At 42.4% G+C, this 18,050-nt stretch overlaps 1 protein-coding gene across 2 annotated transcripts in view; it reads left to right on the top strand.

The window, feature by feature from the left end:
- Positions 1 to 7,024: 7,024 nt before the first annotated feature.
- LOC116904095 (cytoplasmic dynein 1 intermediate chain 1-like) overlaps positions 7,025 to 18,050 on the top strand; it is an 80,979-nt gene continuing 69,953 nt past the window's right edge. Inside the window, exon 1 of one of the 2 annotated variants that reach the window (XM_032906965.1) lies at positions 7,025 to 7,230. The gene's annotated coding sequence lies outside the window, so the exon portion shown is untranslated. The remainder of the gene's footprint in view (positions 7,231 to 18,050) is intronic. The other variant, XM_032906964.1, reaches the window with a different exon arrangement.

Genomic DNA, 18,050 nt, shown 5'->3' with positions numbered 1-18,050 from the left:
TATAAAGCTCTTCCTTGTTGCTGTACAGGTTGCTTCCATGATTGTATTATGTATGAATTATTAAAACCTTGCATTTTGGCTGTGTATCATCCTTGGAAGAGAAGCTGATCGAGGAGGCGCAAGCAGGAGGGCAGAGGAGGCGGGACAAAGACACATGGATGCAAAAGTGAAGGGGGCTGGAAGATGGGTGGTTATGATACAACTCTATTACAAATATAGGCAATTACAGGATAATTAGAGTTGATTTTGGGAGTTATCCAAAGAGTTACTTTGAATAACTCCCTAGTCACACAGCAGACTCATTCTTCCAAAACCGAGAACAATTATTTGGGGCACACTCTTTGCAGGTGCTTATTTATTTATGGCAGTTCCTTTGGCTTAAAAGCATGGATGCTGTCTTCTGCCAAGGCTGGACTCCCCAGTGTAGGGGAATGTGGGGGGGGGAGGAAGGGGGATGGATGAGGAGGGGAACACCCTTATAGAAGAAGGGGAGGGAATGGGATAGAGAGCTTATGTCCAAGAAACCAGGAAAGGGAATAACATTTGAAATGTAAATAAAAAGTATCCAATAAAAGAAAAGAAAAAGAGTTTATGCAATAAAAATCAGAAGTTAGGGAGTCATTGATTTCTCCCTAAGTCAGTCTTGTGTTTTAAAGGTATTTTCAAACACAAAACCCATCCTCACTCCTGAACATACAGTTTGCAATCTGAAAAAACAAACTAGCTTCTGTTTTGTAACAGAGCAAACACAAACACATATATGGGAAGGGGTATAAATTTGTTTTTTCACAGATGTTTTACTACTTAGCATAAAGTACACATCATATGAACTATAAGTAAGAAATATTTTCAAGCAATTTTTCTTAAGTAAGAATACTACATTGCATGGTAATTTATCTTGGGATAAGTCCTCATGTAGCCTAAGCTCATCTCTAAATCACTAGATAGCTAAACTTGACCTTCTGTTCCCCGCAAATGCTGAGATTACAGTAATGTGATACCACATACGTACGGTATTAGGGATGTGCCCTAGGGCCTCATGACAGCTGGACAAACATTCTTCTAACTGAGCTACATTCCCGGCCGCAAGCACTTTACATTTTAACAGCTGATTCTGGTCCTTCACTTCTTGTTTTAATCATCGAGATACCTTGAACCACTGAAGTTAATTTTCAGGGTGTGTGTGTGTGTGTGTGTGTGTGTGTGTGTGTGTGTGTGTGTGTGTGTGTGTTGTGTTAGCTAAGGTACACTATACTGAAGAATGATTTGCAGAGGAGACTTAGGGCATGAGTGAGAGTCTAGGTATCCAAGAGGGCGGTTGGGCCTGTATGCATTGGAATTCTATAGGAGGAAGGGCGTAGGTGCAGAGTGTCACCTGTGTCCAGCATGGATGAAGGACAGGTGCTCTGACCTAGAAGACTTTGTCTTGATGACTGGTAGTGATTTGGCAATATCATAGTTTTAGATTAATATCACATGGATACTGGAGTCTACAAAGGTTTACTTCCCATATAGGCAGGTCTACAGACCTTGTTAGGGACTTTTACAAGTGTCTGTAGATTAAATTATTGCTACATCACAGGAGACAAATGTCATTACTTCATCCAGAGTCCTAGGAGATTTGAGTATCACAAGAGTCTAGTAACTCGCACAAAGACTAGTTGTGAAACCAGCATGGTTTGGGGGAATTTACATTTGGATTCACCATCTAATTCCACATGGAGACTTAGCCATACCACTAATTCCTTGGAGGAGTCAAAAGTGCTGCGGTTTCCCAGCCTATTCTGATCAGCTGCTTAGCTCCTTCTTTGAGAACTTATTTCTAGCTTGGGAGGGAGGAATTGCTGTTGGAGTTGAGACTGCCATCTTGCAGAAGATTTTCTTTCCTTCTCATCCTGAAGTCTCTTTTTAAGTGCAAGGAAGTGGCCATTATTTATTGGAAAGACAGTTCTAAAACCTATCATACAAGCTAATCACTCACGAAATACAACAACTTATTACAGAACAATAGGTTATCAATACTACACAGAATCTTGTTGGAGAAATTTAAATAAGAAATCGGGGTTGGGGATTTAGCTCAGTGGTAGAGCGCTTGCCTAGCAAGCGCAAGGCCCTGGGTTCGGTCCTCAGCTCCGAGAAAAAAAAAAAAATCACCCACCACCTCCCGTCCCCATTGGCTCACGTATTTGAACACTTGTCCCAATTATTGGCACTGTTTATGGAGGTTGTGCAGCTTTAAGGTCATGGAGGCTTGCTAGAGGAAGTGCATCAGTAGGGGTGGGCTTTGATAGTTTAAAGTCTTGGCCCACTTCCTGGTTTTGACTTCCTGTGTAGCAAAATGGGCTCGGGCAGCTCCCTGCTGCGGCTGCTTGCTGCCACACCCTCCTGCCACAATAAACTCTTGCTCTGGTGTCTTGAGCCAACCCAAGCTCTTCCTTCTATAAGCTACTTTGGGACCTGGTGCTTTATCGCAGCAACAGAAAAAGTAACCAATACACCCATGTAATAAAAACACAACTACATTTAACTCTTAATGTTGTTGAATAAAACACAACCCAACCATTCTTCTGCTATCCCTTAAGTCGGAACAAAGGTCATGCTCTGATCCTGAATTATCTGAGTACAGCCGTGAAGGTCTAATTTGGCTTGGGAAGCACTGTTTGATAAGCTACAAGATCTTTACATGTACACATCGTGTCAAAGAAACAATATATGCTTTGTACAGTCTTTTTAAAGAACTAGCACTAAAACAGCTAGAAACCTACATGTGAATAAATGAGACATAGACAGTACATTTTTTCCATAGGAATTACCACAAAATCAACAGTAGATTTAAATGTAAAATGTATCACTACTAAACTTTAAAAGAGAACATAGAGATTCTATGTACCCTTGAGTCTGGTAATACCTTTTTAACTAGAAGAAGGAAAAAAAAAAAACAGCCTATGACAAACAATTACCATTCTTCTTCCCTGAAATTTAAAACTGCTGATCAGGAAAGGTAATGTGTAAAACAGAAGAAAAAGGCAAGCATCAGAAGGAAGAAAATACTTCTTATCACAGAGCACGTATAAAATAATAAATACATATACTAAGAACATTTAAAATTTAAGAAGGTCTAAATTCCTAAAGTGAACAGATGACACCTGAGCGATGAATGTGTACCGATACAAGTAAACAAATAAAAGGCGGTTCACATTGCATTTTGTGGAGAAATCACCAGTTAGAACTACACTGCACATCTATCAGAATGGCTCACATCCCAAACACCAGCAGCACTCAGTCCGTGGGTATATGAGGCCACAGGAGCTATCATGTGCTGCTAGCGGAGTGCAGAATGCTGCCACTCTGGGGGAAATGCTTTGCAATTCCCTAAGAAGCTCAGCATTAAGTTTATCAAAGGATCCAGTAGACATAATCTTAGATATTGATCTGTATGAAATTCCAAAGCATAAATGCGTGTAAAATTCTGCTTACGAAGGCTCATAAGAATTGTATTCATAATTACAGAAGCTAGAACCACGTAAGATGTCTTTCAGCAGGTGAGTGGGTAAAATGGTAAATTTTAAAACTAGAACAATATTCAATGATTAAAAAAACGTGAACCACTTGGACATAAGAAGATGTAAAAGAAACTTTGCTAAGCAAAATAATCTAGGCACCATGAGAGACCAATCATATTGCCATTCTGGAAAAAAAACGAAGCTGGATGTTAGCTAGATCAGTGGTGGCCAGAGCCCAGAAATAGGGGCATTTATTCCATGTCCACTTCCAGTCTCACAATATTTATAATGAACCTGGACATTGCATCATGAAATCATTTATAATTGGCTTTTTGTTGTTAAAACACACAAACTAAGTACAATATCTCAACCATTCTTAAGGCTTTTATTCAATTGTACTAAGTGTATTCTCATTGTTAAACTGTCAATCAATGGGGTTTCTCTTCTTTCAAAAGCAAAGCAAGACAAACAAATAAACCTCACATTATTCCTGTCAGTTTTCCTCTTGGAAACTATCTGCAAACTTTGTTCCTTAATTGTGATTCTTTTACACACTTCATGTAAATGGAATCACAATATTTCCCTTCTGTGACTGGATTATTTCACTTGGCATAACACATTCCATTTTCTTCTATCTTACAGGATACAACAGGGTTTTTTATTTTTGAGGCATAATATATATATTTTTTCCATTTTCCATTTGTGAGTAGATGTTTGATTGCTTCTACTCTTTGACCACCAGACAACAAAATGGCTCAATGAACATCAATGTTCAAATACCTCTTCAAGTTCCTACATTGTATTCTTTTTGAGGAAACAAAATAAAGTAACTAAATGCCTAATCTTTTAACTAAAGGCTTAACACTCACTTAGCATATACTGTAGGATATTTGTAATGGTATGTGAACTGGACAAAATCGTGGAATCCTGTACTGAACTTCCAAATGGTCTTTTCAGCCTTTACTTGTAAATCCAGTCTTCATCCTGTGGATGCCTCCAGATGACTCATCCAGGTTTGGGGGTCGTTTTGTTTTGTTTTCTACTTGAATGCCTTTAGTGGGTCCCCAGTACACATTTTCAGCTTCTGTTAGGGCCCAGTCATACTCTACATGATTCTGTCACTCTCACAAACGCTGTCCTACTTAACATTTGCTGTGTGCATTTTTAGGTTTCCTCTCTTCTAGAATTCTATATCTAGCAATGCCATCCCTTCTTTATTTCTACCATTAGAAAGAGTAGCTCTCTGTTCAAATGTCTACAGTCACAGTTGTTTTTGTTTCCTTTCTTCTACCGTCCGAGAACAAAGACTAGTCTCCTACGTTTTGGATCATGTGGCATGACCAGTACAATTGTTTGAAAGTAGTGGGCACTGGACAGTTATGTGTTGTAAAGACAGAGATTTGGCTTCCCAGGTGGGCTGAGTGCTGAGGTAAATGGAATTCAAACCTCAGCGAGGCTGCTCAACTCAAGGTCCTTTTGCAGACTATGTTATTGAGGGTAACATAGAGGGAGGTAATTGAGTAAATGGATATTGGATATGTATTAAAAGAGGATCATTAGATCTACTCAAGGGATACAATGTAGGTTGTCAAACAATAGTTATCTACATACTAGAGAAAACAAGAACCCAGTTGTCTTTGTTAGGGTTTTACTGCTGTGAACAGACACCATGACCACAGCAGCTCTTCTAAGGACAACATTTAATTGGGACTGGCTTACAGGTTCAGAGGTTCAGTCCAGAATCATCATGGCAGGAAGTATGGCAGCATCCAAGAAGGCATGGCACAGGAGGAGTTGAGAGGTCTACATATTGATCCAAAGGCAGTTAGGAGAAAATATGGCTTCCAGGCATCTAAAAGAAGGGTCTTAAAGTCCATACCTAAAGTGACTCACTTCCTCTAACAAGGCCACATCTACTCCAACAAGGCCACACCTACCAGTACTGACCAGTTAAAGAGATGGATGCTTCTACAGTCCCAGTCCAGTGCAAAGGCCTGGGGAATCCCTACGGAGCCACTGGTCATCAGCTCATTCTGGAAGACTGATGACACTGGCTTCTGATGTCTTCAAAAAGGCAGCAGTGGCCATGTATGAGGTAAGCTGGACAAGATGTGGACAAGATAGGTGCATTTGCTAGGATAATGGGAGGGTAATAGAGAGAAAAACATGGGAAAATGTTCCCAACATTTAGAGTGGGTGTCCCCTTTCGTACAACCTGATCAAGAACATGCCTAACAGGTGTGCCCAAGGGAACACCTCTTAGTTGATTTCAACTCTAGTCGGGTTGACAACCAAGGCCAAGCATCACACAGTTCTTATAGCATTTTGTCTACTCTCTCAGGTAATAGAAACTTCTATTTCTATGATCAAAAAGACCAGCCAGGAGGACAAATTTGAAACAATGCTAGCTAAGACTGTATTCATAATTGGATCTTATTTTGAAGTTACTGTGGCACCCGCCGACTGATAAAATTACAAATATTTGGGTTCCTATGAGATGCCCTCCATGTATTTACTCTCTTATTCGTACATGGATGACCAGGATGGTCATGCAAAATAATGAAAAGCTCATCTACAAAATGATGCCAATCCCACACTGCCTAACATCCTGAACTCCATTCCTCAGCTTTATAACAGCTAGTATGGTAAACTTTGGGGAAGTCCAAAGATGTTATTCAGGCTTTTTATTTATTTATTTATTTTTAATTTTTAATTTTTTTTTTATTTTTTAAAGCCAGGACATCTGAGAAGCAATGGGAAGCAAGCTACAACACATACATTCTCTCTCTCTCTCTCTCTCTCTCTCTCTCTCTCTCTCTCTCTCACACACACACACACACACACACACACACATACACACACAAGCACACTGTACATAGCACATTTATCTATTTCTGTATGTATACATTTGCGTATGTGTCAATATATGTATATATTATATATATATATATATATATATATATATATCCCCAAAGTGACTCACTTCCTCTAACAAGGCCACACCTACTCCAACAAGGAGAGAGAGGGGGAGAAAGGAGGGGGGGGAGGAGGGAGAGGAGGCGGAGGAGGAAGGGAGAGGAGGGGGAGGAGGAGGGAGAGAGGGGGGGGGGGGGCGGAGAGGGGGGAGGAGGGGGGGGAGGGGGGAGGGAGGGGAGAGGGGGGGGGGGGGAGGGGAGGGGGGAGAGAGGAGTATAATGTATATGTTTATGTGTGTAGCTGTGAATGTGTATTTGTGTATGTTCAGGAAACCTAGGTTCATCCGTACCTATACAGCACGAATAGATCTAAGCTTGTTTGTTTCTTTTTAAAAGACTTAAAGTTTCTCTGTCTGGGAGTGAAAGTTGTCCATAGAGGAAATCATCAGGAGCTTGGCAGACTTGGCTCTCCTTGGCAATAACTTAGGTGTGCGCCTCCTGCAGCCCAGGACTGACTGTCCCCGGGTTCCCTCCTCCCTGCCAGGCTGGCCCCGAGGCGGTGCTGCGCTGTGCGGAGCCCTCCCGCAGGAGGCGCGGGCGTGGAGGCGTGGGCCGTGGGCAGGGCGAGCCCCCAGCCCGGGTGCTGGGAGCTGTCAGTGTCAAGCTCAGGAGAGAGGAAGTGATCGCTCCGGGAGGAGCGCTAGCCTAGCCGCGCAGCGTGAGACAGCACATCCTGCTGGCGCGGGCCCGCTGCTCACCGTCCTCCCGCGCCTCCTCCACCACCCCAGTGAGCCTCCGCAGACAGCATCCAGGTAACCCATGGGTGGGAGGTGGTGTCTACGCGCAGCCACCGCTGTGCCCCTCGGCCCAGGCGGCATCTGCAGGACACCAGGCATGGTAGCAGCGACTGCTGCAGCCACCACTGGGCACAGCCTGGGCCCCTTTCCCCATGCTCCTGCATACTGGAGTGCCCCAAGCTGGAGCCCTCCAGCGGCAGCCCTGGCTGCAGCTCACCAGGAGCGGAGAGGTGCGGGCAGAGGAGGAAGGGTCAAGGATGTCATCACCTTGTAGCCCACCTTGTACACCGGGAGGGGCATGGCAAGGTTCCTCACCTTGTTTTTTTTCTCCCCGGGAGCAAAAGGCCAGCAGCTGGGCTGTCCACATCCCTGAGGGCTACCAGCTCATAGCCCCTAGGAAGGGAGATCTGCAGAGTGTGGGAAAGGACGCTGTTTGATTACATTTCTGAGCTGTCTGCAAAGCTCTAGGATGCTGTTGCTACCCGCCAGGTCGGAGGGGCCAGTGCACTTCCAACCGAGCTTTAATTAAACACTCATGCAAAAATGCCAGCTTTTTTCTCTGCTGGATTTAAAAAAAAAAAAAAGTGTGGCTGAGGATGTGTTTTGGTAAACACCTCCGCGGTTCTCCTTCCCCCTCTCCCACCGGCAATTGCTCTGGCCATATAAAGCTCTGAGTTGCCACCAGAGTACTGATCCTAGCAGAGCTGGTGGGGAACTGAGTGTCCGGGAGTCTCACGACTTTTACCTCAGCAAACGTTAACCGGAGACTGAGGACCAGGAAAGGATATCACTTAGGAAACAGAAGGTTCAAGAAAGGCAGAAAATCGAATAAATAAACTGGCTTTCCTGGACTCTAACCACACCTAAGGCAGGAACAAGTAGCCAGCCATTTTCTTGCTGGAATTGTGTTTGGAATGAACATTACAGACTTGATGCAGCTTGAAGTTGTGAAGGAATTGCTTCCAGACATTACAGCCTAGCAGGAAGCTTAGCTGACAATGTAAGTGTGCCAGTGCCAGTCAAAGAGAGCCTTGGATAATAGCATAGATATGACTAACCAATAACCATCAACGGAATACTTTTGTGTAATTGTGGGGAAGTTATTGGGGGCTGGAAGAATGTGTTGATCAGTATTAAAATATTGGTAACTTCAAATTGGAAAAAATCCAGTGCAAATTGCATCCCCCAGGTATTCCGGAGAATGTCTGTAGTACTTCTTCTTTTTCTTCTTTTTTTTCTTACAATGCCTAGTTTGCGCCTAAAGGTTTACTATAGGGAAACGGGAACGTTTAACTCTGTTCTTCTGACCATGCTTCTTAGTGGAACAAAATCTGGCAGTCCTAGCACTAAGGCAGTCCACTCTTCCCTAGAACTAGCTCTCCAGGATATCAGATCCCAGGAGCCTGTGATCAGGAGATACTCCTTTAAAATACTTCCAGCACAATACCGGAGTATCGCATGCATCCTTTCAAGCCTGCCCAGGGTTGGGCACTATATTTGCCCCAGAGCATCTTGTGCATCTCTGTCTTGTTTCGGGTTCTGTCATCTATGCACCTGCATGGATCTCCAGGATGCTCTGGCTTCCTAAGGCAGAGAGGGCAGCTCATAGCATCTGCCCAATGCCTGACCTGACACCCTTTCCTATTGGTTGTCCGTTAAAGGCTTACTTTGTATCTTTATGGAGAATCAAAGTTAAGGTTATGCGCAGAGAAGACACTGGATACACAAATTGATTAGGGCAGAGTCACTAAACTGTCTGTTGTGCTTAGTTTCTGACAAGCTTCTGAGATGGTAGAAGGGACTTTCTGTTAAGTATGCTGTCTGTTTAAGAGGAGGTACTGTGAAATTTCCCCATAGTACTTGTCTTTCCTAAAAATATCAATCCCTTCCTCTGCATATACCTAACTCCTCCCCCACTCCAGTCCAGTGTTGATCAAGAAGTTGATAGGAAATCCACACACTCTGTGCCTGTTCAGACAGCTCTGTAGGCCAATAGAGCAAAATGAATGTCAAGCCTTTAGTCTCAGGCTGGTCTCATGGCACAGGAGTTACCCTTTATCCTTACCGACCACTCGTCTTAGACTGTTTCTTTTTGTCACTTACACGAGCATCAAGTGAAGGGATCAAAGACGTCTATGGAAAGCTAAGTATCTTCTCTTTCTGCTTCATCCCCCTCACGCTGTGCTCACTAAATATAGCCAAAGCTGATAGGAGTAGCTACAATGTGCTAAGCACTTTCCCCATGAATTCCATTTTAAATATCTTCTCGCTCGTACAAAAAAAAAATCTCATAGGAAAACCTGTGACAGAGGTTTTGCTTATAATCCCTTAAAAGAATTAGGTCACAGTGATGTCAAGTAACTCCCTACAGTTTACTCAAGTTAACTGGCTAGGGTTTTTGATGTAGAAGCCCAGGCCTCTTCTTGTAACCACACTTCCAGACGATGAAGCAATTCTGATTGCTTTCATTTCAGATACTGGGTAGTAGGCTCTGTTGTTGTTTGGCGTTGGCGTTGGCGTTGTTGTTGTTGTTGTTGTTGTTGTTGTTTCTTTTTCGCCCTTAAGTTGACTCCACAAGGTAGAGACCACTTAAACATGAAGCAGTGTTAAGTGGTATAAAGAGATCACAGTTAATAAATAGTAGAACTAGGAGTCTAACCAGGTCAGGCAGCTCTACAAAAAGTAGACTGTAATTGTCCCGGCAGTGGATGAATCTTAAAGAGAGACACTTGGGCTGTCAGACTATTGAAACAACACATGGCAACTATTTGAAAGCCACCCCCCAAAATAAAACCTTATTTAGGGGACAGCGAAAGGCTGAAATCCTGGAGTCAATCAGGGGAGGACCTTGTCTCCTGGGAAGAGATTTCACAGTTCTGACATTTGGAAACCATCGTAGAGCGGGACCCGGAGCCTAGTAATGAGCCCGCTCTGTTGCACATACCTCTTGCCACTAACTCAACACAAACTGGTCAGCACCTCAAAGAGAAACCTGGAGGAGGGGTCTCTGGATCCCTTTGTTTGTTTTTCTGCCCAAGGTGGTGGTGTTGAGCCAATCTCCTTTCTGTGCTTTTTCACTATTACTTATCTCTTTGATCCCTGTGTCAAGGATGAGTGACCTAGCACAGCTTGTTGGGGTCGGCAGGGTCGAGTTTCACTATAGACACTCCCCTGGAAGCTACAAGTGTAGGCACATTTTTCCTCACCCAAGTGGTAACTGTGAGTTCCGTTTATTTACCCTTTGGAATAAAACATTTAATACCCCCCCCAATAGAAGATTTCAAAGCTGTGTAAATTGTTGCCCCCTTGACCACAAATTCTTTTTTAAGTAGTCTCTATATCACCTAGAAAAATGTGTGACCATGTGTTCATTTGGGTACCCACCTGGAGCAGTGAACAGATTGATATATTGAGTATACCTCAGGTTACTCAGCCCTTCCCCCCATACATTCTGGGATTATTTCCTTTGCTTTGCTGGGTAAGAAGGTTGACGTGAGAATGGCAAAGCAAATCTTGCCATAATGAACACTCCACTGCCTATGAACAAGTCTGGAAGGTACATAGTCTCACTATTATTATTATTATTATTATTATTATTATTATTATTATCAGTATTATTATTATATTACTGGAGTTGACCCTGGAGAGGGAGCACATGAAGGTTTAGGATAGGCATTGAGTCTAGTAAAATTGATGAATATTTTATGCATATCTGCATAGATATTATAAGGGAAATTTAAGATATTTTTAAATAATATGAGATTGAGAATCACTGGTTCTTAAGGAGCAGGGGCAGGGTTTCTGGAGGAGGCACAGAAGTCATTGCTGAAATGTATCACGGCAAAAGCACTGTGCCTGGGCTAGCCAAGGAAAAAAAGATGTTCTGTCATGTATCCAGAATTTCACCTAGAGCCCAGGTGTCAAGAATACTTACATGAGTTCAGTTTGCATTCAGGTTAAGTCTCCAGAACTGGCCATGGCTGGAGTACTGGTCTACCCTTCCGGCATTTACCTGGAGCACAGTTTACTGACCCAGTAGTTCACCAAGTCACCCCAACATCCTGAAAGGTAGATGACCTTATCTTCTTACACAAACAAGGAGATGCTTAGAAACTCCAGTCACTTGTCCCAGGCCACATGAGGCCAGCTAAGGAAGTACTAGATTTCAAATACAGATCAGCATAACTCCAACACCCGTTTGTTCTCTTCCTGCCACATCTCATTGTCCTTCTGTCCATGTGTGTTGCCAAAAGTGTCCTTTAATGTAGCTTTCTGTTTATTATGTCAGCACTCGGTGTCCTTCCAGAACTTGCTCACATGCTGATAGGAAAAGGCTGGCTGTATTATCAGAAAGAGCACAGGACTTAGGCATTTCTCATTGTGACCTGTCTTCATTGACTGAAGATGAAGCCTCACTCATGTGACATTCCTGTCTCCAGACATCTTGTAGAATATAACAGCCCTTACCTAACCCAGTTCAAAGACAGTCTGCCCAGGGCAGCAGCAGCTCAAGCTCATTGCAAAGATGAATGTCGTTCCAGGCTTCCCCATCTTCTGGGACTTTTCTGCTCCAGTAACAGTGCTGTGATCTGGAACACTGGCTCTGTACGACGTCCTGGGAGGCCTTGAACTTATCATACATCCTCATGCTCTGCAGTTCACAGCAGTCCTGAAGTTATATTGCAGAAATGGAGATATGGAGGGCAGGATGTCACATTCACAGTTCTGCTTCAGACTTGACATCTTTCCATTCTTCTGTTCTCTCAGTACTTTCATTGTTTTATTTTGAGGCATAGAATAGCTAGTGCTACTAGTGTGGCAAATACATACAGCATTTCTACTAGGGTTAAGGATTTCTTTGCAATAAAAGAGGCAGATCTGAGATACTTTAACGTGTGACTATGTCCTTAGCTAACAGCTGAGCATGGCCACAGGTATCAGTGAATTTCCTTATGATTAAACACAATGATTCCTAAACAATCTTTGTGTTTGTTTGATTTTTTGAGACAGGGATTTTCTGTGTAACCCTGGCTGTCCTGGAAGACAGGACAAGGTTCTGTAGACCGGGCTGGCCTTGAATTCACAAGATCCACCTACCTCTACTCCCAAATTGCCACCACTGCCCATCCTAAAAATTATTTTTTTAAAAAAATTCTGTCATCACTTCTGGACATCCTATTTTTTGGTTAGCATCTAATGTTTGTCATAATGGGTTTTAATAATGGCCACGGGAGTGGAGAGCTAGCTCAGTGGGTAAGAATGTTTGCAGTGCAGTCATGAACATCTGAGTTCAAGTTCCCAGAACACACATAAAAAGCTGGCTGTGGCTTCATACCCCAGCACTCTAGGGAGTAGATACAAGAGGATTCTTGGGAATTGCTGGTTGCCAACCTAGTTACAAGGTCAGTGAGAGACTTTGTTTCACAGGAATAGAGGAGAGATTAATAGAGCAGGGCAGCAGATGTCCTCCTCTGACTTCTGTGTGTGCTTGGGTGTGTGCACCTGTGAACACACATGCCCGCCATCTGCCTACATACCACACAGATACACCACACACACTCAAACAAGCAAAAGAAAGTGGTTAAATTATATTGAATCTGATTTTCAGAGTATAAGAGACTTTGACAATTAAAGATAAAATAATGACATCCTGCATTAACTCAATTAAAATGTAAATACTATAATAACTATGCCAAAGATCTCTTTAGCAAGGAGATATTTTTATAGCTTGAAGTCAAAGCTTACTAAAATTTGGGCCTCTTTTCCTCATAACCTCCCTTCCTCCTTCCTTCCCTGTTTTCCTTCTTCCTTCCTCCTCTTCCTCCCTCCCCTCCCTCTACTCCTCCATCCTTCCCTCTCTTTCTCCCTCCCTTGCTCATTTCCTTCCTTCCTTCCTTCTTGCATTTCTTATTTTCTCCAGTAATGTGGAAGAAATGTCTTTGTAAGTGGAGCTGGGAATGGAGTCCCCAATGAGGCACAGTCTCCAACAGACCATCTTTTGGAAAGCAGACACACAGAAGCTACAGGTCTAGAGATTAGTGCCCTTAGCACTTCCCTTCCCCAGCTCCTTTAACACAGCCTCTGTGTGGCCAGGTGCTCCGTGGGTATGGTGCAGTTACTGACTTCAGGCACCTTGTTCTTTGAAGTTATATTAGAGGAGTGGAGGGCAGGAAGGACTCTTCCTCTATTTAAAGACACTTTTCAGTAAGGTTTTAAAAAAGGAGACATTTTGCATGTTTTCAGATGGGTGGCTTTTAGCTAAGACAATTTCCCAGTGATTCTGGAAACATTGGGCCATGTCTAGACAATATCACTTGCCACATTTGGGTAAGAGGACTACAGCTGGCAGCAAGTGGGGAGAAATATGACATCTGGTAGACAATTCAGACCTCACAGCAAAGAGTCATCTGGCCTCAACTTTTAGCAATGCCAAGGTTAAGTCCTTCTTAAAATTCTCCAATTTTCCCATTAAAAGTTTCTGTGCAATTTTAGTCTGTTTCCTTGGCTTTTGGCAAAATAGCTGGATCATGACATCTAAAAGGGAACTTAAAGTCATAGGAAGAATGTGTGAGATAACGTGCTTATGAGAACATCAGTTTGTTTACCTATCTGTGGGGTTGACTACTCAGCCCAGAGAGTTAGTGTGAGTTACTGACAGTGAATGCACAGGGCCCAGGGGATAATATGCACCCCATCTATGGAGGATGCTTTCTTTTGTCAAACAGCTGTGACTCTTACCCTTCTTTTCCCTAGCCTGGATATGATCTTGCCCTCTGAGAACCAGTGGAAAATGTTATTTGGGCTTATACTTTTTTATGCATCTGCCTGCTTCCTTGTCAGACTCCAAGTTCTCTGATACATTCTCCTGCTTCCCAGTAGAGCCTCTGACATGTAGAAAACCCACAGCAGGCTTTAGTTGATCTGAAATAGAAGACAGAATAAATCCCACTTAATTACCTTAAAAGATTGGATTCCTCCCTCTTTAGGTCATTTTAATATGTCTAGGTAAAAAAATTCATTGCCTAAATGTAGCACCCATTGTCAGTTTGATCGCAGTGTGCATTTGGACCTGGCAATGCCTAGGATTTTGGAAGCCTTGCCTCCGTCAGTCACAATCATATGGTGCATCTCTGCTGTGGCAATGGGAGTCTAGGGAGCTTTCTGTTAAGGAAACAGCAGGCAGGATGGTTTGAGCATATGTGTCCTCCGTGAATCCCTTAAGCTAATTCTTTTGAGACAGACAGAGATGGAGATGCAGAAAGACAGAGACAAACAGAGACACACAGAGACATAGAGAATACATGTTGGCATGATGTACATGTAATGTACTAGCTATGCATGTGAGCTTGAATGTGTACACACATGTGTGTAGGTTAAAGCTCACATTACGGCACATCTTCCTTATTCTCTTCATTCCTCTCTTTTTGAGGTTGGGGTACATCACTGAACTCAGAGCTCACTCCAGTCACCTAGACTGATTGGTCAAAGAGCTCCAGAGACTTTCCTGTCTCTGTCTTCTCAACACTGTGTTTATAGACATGGACCACCATGTTGGACTTTTTAGGTAGTTGCCAGGGTTCTGGACTCAAGTTCTTCATATTTTCTCAGCCAAGACTTTACCATGCAGTCACTCTTAAACTAATTCTTCTGATTTTGCTTTCTGTCAGATGTTCTTTACTGAGCAGTTCAGTGCTTTGATTCACGGCAAATGTGATGAAGAAAAGTTAAGACTCATTATTGGGTTTACATTTTATTGCAATGTCCCATGTGAGGCCATAATAATGATGATGATATTTGAAATGGTGCCAGTGGATAAATGACAACAGAACATTTCATCTCCTTTGTAGAATGCAAGCTAGAGTGTCTGCTCAGCTTAGGTCTGAAATTGTGCACATTTCTTTGTTGGACAAGATGAGGATTTCACTAGTTGAATTGGACTATGGTTTCTTCTTTAGAATGTGGTTAAAGTTCTATAGGGAAACCTGTGGAAATGTTTAACTACTTAGCAGGCTGCTGAATGTTAAAAATGTGAGTATAGGTTACTTGAGGGCCTAGTCTCAGAAAGGAATTGTGGATATCTGTAGTTGATGGGGTTTGGTCACTGAAAGGGAAACAGGCCCAGGGGAAATGTATGCTTAGACAGTGTCCTCTTTTTAGATGGCCTGCCTCTCCTGTTACATCGTCCACCCGACTTGTATCAAAATAGCAAGGGGTTGTGGGAAATGGTGTGTATTTTGGGGAGGAAGAATAACAAAACCTTTCTGTGCTCTCTTCCTTTATAAGTGTGACTTTGTTCCCTCTTGGAAAGGTATAGGTTACTCCCACTGGGAAAGAGGAGCTTCCCTGTTTGTTTCAGCACAGAGGAAGGCAGGAATCTATTCACCTAAGTTAAAATGTCATTATAGATCTCCTCGTTTAAATATAGACCTCCCAGGGGCAGTGTAAGGGGAGGGTTTGGCCTTTGATGTTTCCTTGCTCTTTCTTTCAAGCTTTTAAATATTTTTCAAATCCTGCTGAAAAGCCATCAGTACCTCAGACAAGGGTGAAAACCCACATCACACATCATTCAATAAAAATGGAACTGTACTCAGTTCCCTTAAATTTTCTAAATGAATATATAACCACAAGGGCCAGCAAGTAAGAGACTTTTGTTGAAAGTGGGAGGAAAACATTTGCAGGGGAGGAAGAAAATATTCTTTTCCAGTGTGTTCTTTCTTGGCTACATTCTGTGAAGGCTGGGCCATGTACTTCAATAATGTTAGTAAAAATTTACTTTTAAGGATGAGTGAGGACAGTGGGGACATCTGGTCAACCTCATGATTCCTTTCTGCTACACTGGGCAGTAAACATGAGCAGCATATGTAGAGTGTTTTCTCAGCTCTTTGAAGAAAAACACAAAACCAAAGCTGCTTGGCTATGTGTTTCATAAACTGAAATGTCGATATAAACTGACACGACAGCTCCATGGTTAAGGAGGAGGTTTTTATTGTAGATATGGGAGACAGAACAGCCAGACGCATCTAGAAAAGTCCAGAGCAAAGAAAGAAAGAAATAGACTAGACATGGCTCCCAGATTGGATATGGCCAGGGGTCTCTGTGAGAGAGGGAGAATAGCAGAAGATAAAGAACAAAAAAATCATAGTTCAAAAAGTGGGAGCAGAGCATAGAGGGAGGGAGGGAACAAACACATTGAGAATAACAGGGTCATGTGAAGAATGATCATTGCAGGGAGGGAAGGTTGTGAGCTGGAGAGAGTTCAGGGTAGAGAAAGAGGTGAGACAGGCGGGATGCTAGCATGGACTTCTAAATGCATAACCAAATACTTGGGATGCTGAGAAAGTCTGGAGGCCAGCTTAGGTTTTTGATACGCTTACCGATGCCACAGGTAGCCATATGTCCCTTCTGCCATACATAAGGAAAATGCCTCCTTTGGAGATGGGAACCATTTTCACAAGTTTCTGGAAAAGGCCAGCTTTTATCTAACTCCAGAAATCCTCTTATAGCACAGGTTGAGCTGGTTTCTATTTATTTAGACCCCCTTTTAGAGTTTGGAGAGTTGAAATTTCCTTTGGAACTGGTAATATGAATTTGGTGCTTTCTTATATTTACACCCTCTTCATAGGGTAGTATATAGCCAGGGACAGGGAAGAAGCATCCTTGGTAGTTTCCAGAACTTGCTTATGGAAAATGAGAGTAACCAGAATCTTGACTTACTGGGATGGAGTGGGGCCATGGGTTCACTGATCAGGTCAGGCTGTCAGATAGATAATACAATGAGAAACAATTCCCTTTCTTTAACAAAGCAACAATGGGAGACTTTTCTTGCACATGTTTCATGTGCACTGTGTGGGTCAGCAAGGGTCTTTCCCATCATATGTATTCTAAACCCCAAATGTGGAGGCTCCACCTTGAAATACCATCACTGCTGCAACATTACATAACAGATAGGCACTGCCTTTGTGAGGTGACCCATAGCAAGCTTTTCTGGCTTGTATTCATTGGCAGAAACCAATCACATAGCCTTACCTTATGTCAGTGGCTCCTTGAATGATGTCTTATGGCAATGGAGCAGAACATATTGTGATTGACAACAACGAAAATGACACTTTAGGGGAAGAGGGTTTGCCTGGGAGCTGCCAATGCTGATGATAACCACTTCCCAGACACCTACTCTAATGATATCATCCCACTCATTAGCACCTGAAAGGATGTTTTTTAGAATATTTAATGCATAGAAATTATTAGTACCCATCATGATGAAAATAGGCTATCAGAAAAATAAGCTTGCATATCTGGATTTTTGTTGATAATTAATAACATGTATGTAATATTAAAATAAATATTAAAATTAGCTTTCTTTCTTTAGTAGTTTTTCAATATCACTTAGGACTTAGACTGTCCCAGCTAAGACCAATATTCACTATTCTGTACATTCCCTCCTTTGAATTTGCCAGCCATACAGTCTTCAGTTTTACTGTAGCAAAACCATTTCTATTGATGTTTTAATCTTCATTCTCCTCTTTTGTTCTTACCTTTGATGTGAGATAGAAAGAAAACATAAAGTATTTATGATTCAGTGGGAATGGATTAGCATGACTAGTAACTCAAATTTAAATCCACTCTGACTGCTTACTATTCATTCAACCTTAATTCTGTCTGCCTGTACCTTGTTTTCTTCATCTATAAAATGGAATCGATGTCAAGAGTATACAAGAGTATACATTTCCTAGTGCCATGACAAGACATGAAAGAATAAATCTCAATTAATTTTCCATTCCTCAGATGGTTCACTTTTCATGCAGTTGTTTTGGTATGTTCAACACAAACATTGACTT

This window comes from Rattus rattus, chromosome 6 (genome assembly GCF_011064425.1).
Source record: "Rattus rattus isolate New Zealand chromosome 6, Rrattus_CSIRO_v1, whole genome shotgun sequence".
Classification (NCBI taxonomy): domain Eukaryota; kingdom Metazoa; phylum Chordata; class Mammalia; order Rodentia; family Muridae; genus Rattus; species Rattus rattus.
This window is presented reverse-complemented; position numbering and strand designations above follow the sequence as displayed.